This window comes from Panthera tigris, chromosome D1 (genome assembly GCF_018350195.1).
Source record: "Panthera tigris isolate Pti1 chromosome D1, P.tigris_Pti1_mat1.1, whole genome shotgun sequence".
Classification (NCBI taxonomy): domain Eukaryota; kingdom Metazoa; phylum Chordata; class Mammalia; order Carnivora; family Felidae; genus Panthera; species Panthera tigris.
Window position 1 is genome coordinate 103,678,115 of NC_056669.1, and position 9,223 is coordinate 103,687,337.

A 9,223-nucleotide genomic window follows, 5' to 3' on the forward strand; every position below is an offset into this window, starting at 1 on the left:
TAGAAGGTCTAGAATGGCTGAGATTAAATATTGAACCTTAGGTCAGCAAGTTTGAAAACTCTGCAGCCTTTGCAGGCGGCCAGCGCGCAATTTGATGGATGACTGAATGAAGAGTTAATTGACTATCAGTTATTTTAGGTGTAAGTCAGATGTACTCACAGGTAAAGCTGCCCATATCGGGAAGCCTATCTGAAATGAGAAGAAACCGGCGTTGGGTGTTGCGTAATGGAGAACTGAAATTCCAATGATCCCATAGATGATGAATTTCACACTAATCATAATCTGAGCCACCTGGATAAAAGACAGAGTAGAATAAAATACAGACGTCGGTGAACATTCCAAGAGAGAAGAATTCTCTGTTCAAACACAGAGGCCACCCGTGGATTGGACCGTCAGACGTCACTAAGAAGAGCTCCTGAGTAGAGCTGGGTACCGTGGTATCTGCTCCCTGTACTGGCAACAGCTAAAATCACATCACTGTGACAGCTTGCCTGTCTCTTGCCTGGAGTCACCCCTACAGGTATACACCCTGGTGTCCTTCAAGGCCTCCTCCATGGGATTCCCAGCACTCTACTATCTCCCAAACTATCCAACCCCTCCCACCCCCCACCCAAGATTAAACAAAAACCTTCTAGTTTCTCTTCACTAAAACTTCCACCTGGCTGAGGCTCACCTACCCCCAGGAGTTTGAGATGTTCCTTCAGGAATCTCTGCAGCTTGTTTCGTGTGTGTCCTGAGGTGTCAGGTGTTACGGCCTTCCCTAACCGGACACCGTGGTTTTGATTTGAGGAAACATCCACAGCTATCCCACTGGAAGCCACAATTTCTCTCATTCTGTGAAGAAACCAGCCGTTAACAGCATCAGATTCACTATTCACTACTCACTAGGCACAGTACTCTGTGCTCTTCTGTAAGAAGTTATTAGTAGGAAAGTAGACACTCGTGTTTCTGTTTCTGTAGGCTTTATAGCTCATAAAGGAGACTTAGGCCAAGTCATGTTTGTCTACAATTGTAGATCCCAATACTGTGCCCACAGCAGGCCCTTCATAGCAAAAGTAGGAAAAAGAAAGGAAAAAGAAAACGATGGAGCCTTACAAAAGTCACTTAACAGGTGTCTGGGAAATTTTCTAGGTTATAGAAATATGTCACTCTGTGTCTGGGTTTCAACACGAGTTCTATGTGGATTAGGTAGCAAGATGGCCCAGGAAGAACTGCTCCATATTGTAGCATGGGCATTGCTTCCTTCTTTTTTTTTTTTTTTTTTTTTTTATGACCATGGAGTATCCCATTGTAAGAATATATTACATTTTGTCTATCTGTCCATCAGTTGATGGGCATTTTGGTTGCTTCCACTTTTTGGCTATTATGAAAAATCCTGCTGTAAACAACGATGTGCAAAGTTCTGTGTGTACTTATGTTTTTAATTCTCTCGGGTATAGACATGGCGTAGAACGGCTGTGTCATCGGATAATTCTGTGTTTCACCATTTGAGGAACTGTCAAACTGTTTTCCAGGGTGGATCCACCATTTTCCATTCCTACCAGTAGTGTGTGACAGTCCCAGTTTCTCCACATCCTTGACGACACTGGTTATTGACTGACCTTTTGGTTATAACCATTCTAGTGAATATGAACTGGTACCGCATTGTGGCTTTGATTTGCATTTCCCTATAACTAATGATTTTGAGCATCTTTTCGTGTGTTAATGGCATTTGCATATCTTCTTTGGAGAAATGTCTATTCCAATCCTTTGTACATTTAAAAATTGTGTCATTTGTCTTAGTATTGAGTTAAAAGACTTCCTTATTTTTTTCCATACAAGTCCCTTATCTCACATATGATTTGCAAATACTTTTTTTCTCATTCTGTGGGTGACTTTTCACTCTCTTGATGGTCTCCTCTGAAGACCAGCATTACTTGTGATGAAGTCCACTTGATCTGTTTCTCTTCTGTGTCTCATATTTTCAGTCTCATCTCTAAGAATCTATTGTTAAACCCAAGGTCTTGAAGATCGAGACCTTCTAGAGAAAAAAATCTCTTAGATTTTTTTTAAGAGTCTTTTCTAAGAGTCTAATTTTAGCTTCTAAATTTAGATTTTAATCCATTTTGGGTTAATTTGTGTTTATGGTATAAGCTAAGGTTCTGACTTCATCATTTCATACATGGCTGTCCAACAACACTATTTGTTGGAAAGACCTTCTTGCCATATTGAATGGTTTGGGAACTCTTGTCACAGATCAGTTGAGTATAAACAGATAGATGAACTCATTTCTGGACTCTCAATTTAATTCTATTGATCTGTATGTCTATCCTTATACTGGTATCACCCTGTCCTGATTATTACTGCTTTGTATTGTTGCTCTGAAACTGAAAGTGTGAGTCATCCACTTTGTTCTTTTACAAAAACATTTTGCTATTCTGGGTCCCCTGCAATTCCATATGAATTTAAAATTTTTTTTTTCAAACGTTTATTTATTTTTAAGACAGAGAGAGACAGAGCATGAACAGGGGAGGGGCAGAGAGAGAGGGAGACACAGAATCTGAAACAGGCTCCAGGCTCTGAGCTGTCAGCACAGAGCCCGACGCGGGGCTCGAACCCACGGACCGTGAGATCACGACCTGAGCCGAAGTCCGACGCTTAACCAACCAAGCCACCCAGGCGCCCCCCATATAAATTTTAGAATCAGTGTATCAAGTTTTTAAAAAGTAGCTGGCTGGGATTGTAAGAGAGAGAATACTGAATCTCTATAGGTCACTTGGTGCCTATTGCCATTGTAAGAGCATTAAATATTCTAATCCATAAGATTTCTTTTCATTTAACTACACCTTATTTATTTGAATAATGTTTCTGTAGCGTTGAATTTTATGCTTCTTGTACGAAATGCATTCCTAAGTATTTTATTATTTTGGATGTTTGTAAATAGTGTTGTCTTACTAATTTCATTTTCAGCTTGTTCATTGCAAGTGTATAGAATTACAGGGATTTTTGTATATTGATCTTGTATTCTGTACCTTCCTGAACTAGTTTATTAGTTCTAATGGATTTTGAGTGGAGTCCTTCGGATTTCCTACCTACACAACGATGTTATGTGCCAATAGAAACAGTTTTGCTTCTTCCTTTCTCATTTGAATGCTTCTTATTTCATTTTCTAATTGCTTAGCTAGAACGTCCTGCATAATGTTGACAACAGGAGGGGTGGCAACAGGCAACCTCGTCTTATCCCTACTCTTGGCAAGAAACCTTCCAATCTTTCACTGTTAAGTATTGTGTTAGCTGCGGGATTTTCATAGATGCCTTTATTGGGTTAAGAAAGCTCCCTCTTATTCCTAGTTGTTGAGTGTTTTTATAACGAAAGGGTATGAGATCTTGTCAAATGCTTTTTCTGCATCTGTTGAGATAATCATGTGAAGTTTTTCTTTTTGATGGCGCACTTTTCTAGGTGATGGTGCAGTACATTAATTGATTTTCAGACTTTAAATCTACCTCACATTCCTGGGATACATCCCACGTAGTCATGGTATATCATTCTTCTACGAAAAAAACTTTTTAAAGTTTATTTATTTCTGAGAGACAGAGAGAGTGCAAGCAGGGAAGGGGGCAGAGAGAGAGGGAGACACAGAATCTGAAGCAGGCTCCAGGCTCTGAGCCATCAGCACAGAGCCCCCCACATGGGGCTGAAGTCATGAAATCATGACCTGAGCCAAAGTCGGATGCTCAACCGACTGAACCACCCAGGCGACCTTATCATTCTTTTATATATTTCAGGATTCAGTTTGCTAGTGATTTGTTGAGGATTTTTGCATCTAGATACCTAAGAGATATTAGTCTGTAGCTTTCCTTTATGGTAATATAGTTTCTTGTCTGGCTATCAGGGGAAGACGGGGCATATAGAATGAATTTGTAGGTGTTCCCTCCTCTTCTACTTTTTTGGAAGAGTTTATGAAAATTTGGTAGTAACTCTTCTTTAAATGCTTGGTAGAATTCACCCATGAGGCCATCTGGGCCTGGGATTTTTCTCTGTGGGCAATTACTTTTATTAAGAAGCCAATCAGTGTCTTTACTCTTTAGGGGCACTCAGATTGCTTTTTCTTGAGTCTTTTCAGTAGTTTGTGTCTTTTAGAAATTCATCCATTTAAGCTAAGAAATCTAATTCATTTACATATAATTGCTTATAGTATACGGTTATAATCCTTATTTCTGTAGGATCGGTAGCAATGTTCCCTCTGTCCTTTCTAATTTTTAAGACTTCTACCTGTTTTTCTCGTTCAATGTGGCTAAAGATATGTCAATTTTGCTGGTCTTTTCAAAGAGCCAGCTTTTAGTTTCATTGCTTTTTCTGTATTTATTTTTGTTCTGTATTTCATTAATTTCTGCTCTGATATTTCTGCTTGCTTCAAAAAGAATTTTTTTAATGTTTATTTTATTTTTGAGAGAAAGAGCATGAGCAGGGGAAGGGCAGAGAGAGAGGGACACACAGAATCCAAAGCAGGCTCCAGGCTCTGAGCTGTCAGCACAGAGCCTGACACGGGGCTTGAACCCACAAACCATGAGATGATGACCTGAGCCCAAGTCACACGCTTAACCCACGGAGCCACCCAGGAGCCCCAAGATTGTTCCTCTTTTTTAAATAGGTATTTTCAGGTAGCAATTTCTCTCTGAACACTGCTTTAGCTGCATTTCATAAGTATATGTCATTTATCATGAATGCATTTCCTAATCTCCCTTTTGCTTTCTCCCTGACCCCCTGCTTTTTAGGAGTGTACTACTTTGTGTGTGTGTGTGTGTGTGTGTGAGTTTCTCGAATTCCCTTCTATTATTAACCATTAACTTCATTCCTGGTGTGGTCAGAAAACATACTCTGTATTATTTCTATCCTTGTAAATATATTGAGGTTTGCTTTATGGCCTAGTTGATAGTCTATTATGGAGACTAATCTATGTTCACTGGAGAAGAAAGCCTTTCTGTTGTTGGATGGAATGTTCTCCATAAGTCTATCAGGTCTGGTTGGTGTATAGCTTGTTCAAGCCTCCTATATCAGTTTTGACCTTATGCCTAACTGTTCGATCCATTATTGGATTGAGGCATTGAGTCTCTAACAGTGATTGTTGAGTTATCTATTTCTCCCTCAACGTCTGGTTTTGCTACCGATAACACCATAACTTGGTGTTCCATTGTTAGCTGCATGTATGTTTGTAATTGTGTCTTCCTGGTGAAACTGACCCCTTTAGCGTTATAAAAAGCCTCTCTTTATCTATGCTAATGTGTTTCTGCTTCTTTGCATGTCTTGTAATTTTTTGCTAGAGAATGGACATTTTAGGTAATATACTGTAGCATTTCTGGGAATTGTACCCCTCCTCGGCTTGCTATTTTTATTTCTTTGTTTACGTTTATATTCCCTGGCAGGACTATTTTAGTAAGCTTATTTCTCCCCACCCAGTATGAAGCCTCTGATGTTTCTCTCCAGGGAACAGAGCCATGGGTGTGCCCGCAGTCACCCTGGGATGACCTTGGTTTTCTCAGAGCTTGCTTTGACTGTTTCTTTCCCTGCCCTCAAGCAGTGATTAATCTCCACTAATTGTAGGCTGACTGCTCTACTCTTTTCAACAGTGCCCTTTCAGTGCATTTTGAATGACTCCACAAAGGTATGCAATCAAAATCAAGCTCCCTTAAAATCTTTTTAATGTTTATTTTTGACAGAGAGAGAGAGAGAGAGAGAGAGAGCATGAGTGGGGGAGAGGCAGAGAGAGAGGCAGACACAGAATCCAAAGCAGGCTCCAGGCTCCGAGCTGTCAGCACAGAGCCCGATGCGGGACTCGAACTCACAAACTGTGAGATCATGACCTGAGTCAAAGTCGGATGTTTAACTGACTGAGCCACCCAGGTGACCACCCTCCCCCCAACACACACACATCAAGCTCTTTAAAGAGGTAGTTCTAGATGCTCTACATCACTCATCATCAGGGAAATACAAATCAAAACCACAATGAGATAGCACCTCACACCTGTCAGAATGCCTAAATTAACAGCTCAGGAAACTACAGGTATTGGCCAGGATGCGGAGAGAGGGGAACGTTTTCGCACTGTTGGTGGGAATGCAAACTGGTGCAGCCACTCTGGAGAACAGTACGGAGGTTTCTCAGAAAAATGAAAATAGAACTACCCTATGACCCAAAGGATACAAAAATGCTGATTTGAGGGGACATATGCACCCCAATGTTTATAAGCAGCACTATCAACAATATTATGGAAGTGTTATGTCATGGAAAGAACCCAAATGTCTATTGACTGACAAATGGGTAAAGAAGATGTGGTATATATATATATATATATATATACACACAAGGGAATATTACTCGTTGATCAAAGACAATGAAATCTTGCCATTTGCAACAACGTGGATGGAAAGAGTGTATTATGCTAAGCCAAATCAGTCAGATAGAGATAAATACCATATGATTTCACTTATATGTGGAATTTAAGAAATGAAACAGATGAACATAGGAAAAGGGAAGGAAAAATAAAAACAGAGAGGGAGGCAAACCTTAAGAGGCTCTTGAAGACAGAGAACAAACTGAGGGTTGCTGGAGGGGAGGTGGGTGAGGGGATGGGCTAAATGGGTGATGGGCAGTAAGGAAGGCACTTGTCGGGATGGACATTGGGTGTTATAGGTAAGTGATGAATCACTAAATTCTACTCCTGAAACCATTATTACACTATGGGTTAACTAAATTAAAAAAAATAAAAAAAGAAAGAAAAGAGTTCCAAGTCAGTGTTTGAAACTTGTTCCGGCCCCAGGCAGGCCTTATTCCATTTTCCCCTGTGAAGCTTGCCAGTGTATGATTTAGCATATATCTCCAGTTAATCTACTGATGTGTTTTCAATTGCCTTTCATTACCATCTACACTGTTTTTGAGAGAACATTTAGGCTTCACCTTCACACTCTATTTCAAATGAAGTTGCTTCCTCTACTACGTGTTTATCCAAGGGATACAGGGGTGCTGTTTCGAAGGGGCACATGCACCCCCATGTTTATAGCAGCACTATCGACAATAGCCAAAGTATGGAAAGAGCCCAAATGTCCATCGACGGATGAATGGATAAAGAAGATGTGGGATATCTATACAATGGAGTATTACTCGGCAATCAAAAAGAATGAAATCTTGCCATTTGCAACTACGTGGATGGAACTAGAGGGTATGATGCTAACAGAAATTAGTCAGAGAAAGACAAAGATCATATGACTTCACTCATATGAGGAATTTAAGAGACAAAATAGATGAACATGAGGGAAGGGAAGCAAAAAGAATATGAAAACAGGGAGGAGGACAAAACACAAGAGACTCTTAAATATAGAGAACAGAGGATTACTGGAGGGGTGGTGGGAGGGGGGAGGGGCTAAATGGGTCAGGGGCACTAAGGAATCTACTTCTGAAATCATCGTTGCACCACATGCTAAGTTGGATGTAAGTTAAACAATAAATTAATTAAAAAAAGAAAAACGAAAATAGAAAAAAAACGAAGTTGCTTCCTTTGGGGAGTGATTTGGAGACCTCTGTTCCATGGTCTACTACTCCCTACCCCCAGGCAAAAACAAACAAAAGTAAATCATAGCTCTAGTGCTGGGGTATAGGAATAATGACATACTTCTCTATGAATGACACCACTACTTTAGGAGCCACGTACTCAGTGGGGTAGGGTAACAGACCCAGGTCCCCTCAGCTTGCCTCTCACAGTATGGAACCCAACTCATGCGTTGGAGTGGGACAGTCAGGACCCAGTATTCTCAGCCATGCTGTGCCCAAGGAAGAGCCTTCATCCTCAAGCAGGGGGTCGAGAAGAAAAGAAGGAGCCTCACGTCTCAGGTACACTCACCTGGAGCTTAGCCTCACAACAGGTAGTGGGGGGCAGGCTGCCAAATGTCGAGGTCCTGCCCCCGGGTCAGGAAGATGGCCGTCTGAGTGGGAGCTGGGAGGGGTCACAGAGGGAGTGAGTCTAGATTCAAATACCACAGATTCTTGCTTTCTGTCCCTGTGTTTTCGTTGATTTGTCTTCAGTAAATAGTATTCACTTGCTCTCTGACCATTTGTAGACACATCAAATGCTTCTTAAGAATTTTTACCAGTTTGCCTGAGGAGAGCTCTGTAAACCTCCTCACACTTCCTGCTGGAAGGAGAACCCCTAAACCACTTTTTAAGTACGATTTTACCTCGTTTATGTGTTTTATTGGTCTTGTGTTTATACCGTGGCAATGTTTGTGAAACACTACCAACACGCCACCCAGCATCCCTATCTTGTCCATTCTGTACCCCACAGTAATTAAACTAATATTAAAGGATTCAGAGGCTAGTTTTGCCCCCTTTTTCCCCCTGCGTGGGAAAGGATGCTCACATGATCCAAACATGAATTCTCCTCGATTTGAGGTCCAAAAATATGTTACTGGAGGCATCCCACCGTCTTCTGTACACAATTATGCAAAGCCTATTTCCTACTCGATGAAAGAAAAACTTTCCCCTAATCACCTTGATTACAAACAACACTCCTGCACGGGTCCCCTGGGAAACACAACCAGAGGAAAGTTTATTTACCATAAAGGCAATTCCCTCAGGAAAACGTAAGTGAGGATACAGGGAAGGGAGGCAGGACAGTAGGGAGACGAAATACCACGTAGCCCCTCTCAGAGCTGCCATTTTCCCGGGGAAGCAGACGCCTTGCACCAGAGCCCCACCCCTGCCCGGGCTCTGTTTGTCTCCAGAGTCAGGGTCCTGTCTCCACATCCCGGAATTTACCCAAGAAGCCCCTCAGGTGCCCTTCAGAATCGTGAAGAAGAGTGAAGAGCGGTGCATACCTGGTGTGTTCCAGAACACAGAGGTGGGGGCCTGGCGTCTCCTGAGGTGTTGGCTTCTCTTCCGTGTCTGGCACAGACTGAGTCATCACGTGGGGGCTCAGATCTCCACTCTGATCTCTGTGAGGCGCCTCGTTGGCTGTGCTCCCACATCCAGTACTCTCCAGATAAGTGGCTGTGATGTGCTGATACTTCTCAAAGTTCACTGCTCAGAATTAGGAGCATTCTAGCCTATTCCTTTACTTGCCACCCCTCAGATTCCACGTTCTTCCAGTCTGCTGACTAAAAACTCTATTCATTGCCCATCATCAATAAGTTAAAATGAGTCCTTCATCGGCAGCCTCAGCCTCGAGTCCATGCCTCATCTGGAGCATCTCCTCA

General features: G+C 41.8%; 1 long non-coding RNA gene across 1 annotated transcript; it reads right to left on the bottom strand.

Moving 5' to 3' along the window:
• Positions 1 to 239: 239 nt before the first annotated feature.
• On the bottom strand, positions 240 to 8,904 carry LOC102948661. Its single transcript, XR_006208056.1, has 3 exons — positions 8,846 to 8,904; positions 678 to 834; positions 240 to 291 (listed from the first exon to the last, which is right to left on the bottom strand). It is a non-coding gene; the product is annotated as an uncharacterized LOC102948661 (long non-coding RNA).
• Positions 8,905 to 9,223: the final 319 nt, after the last annotated feature.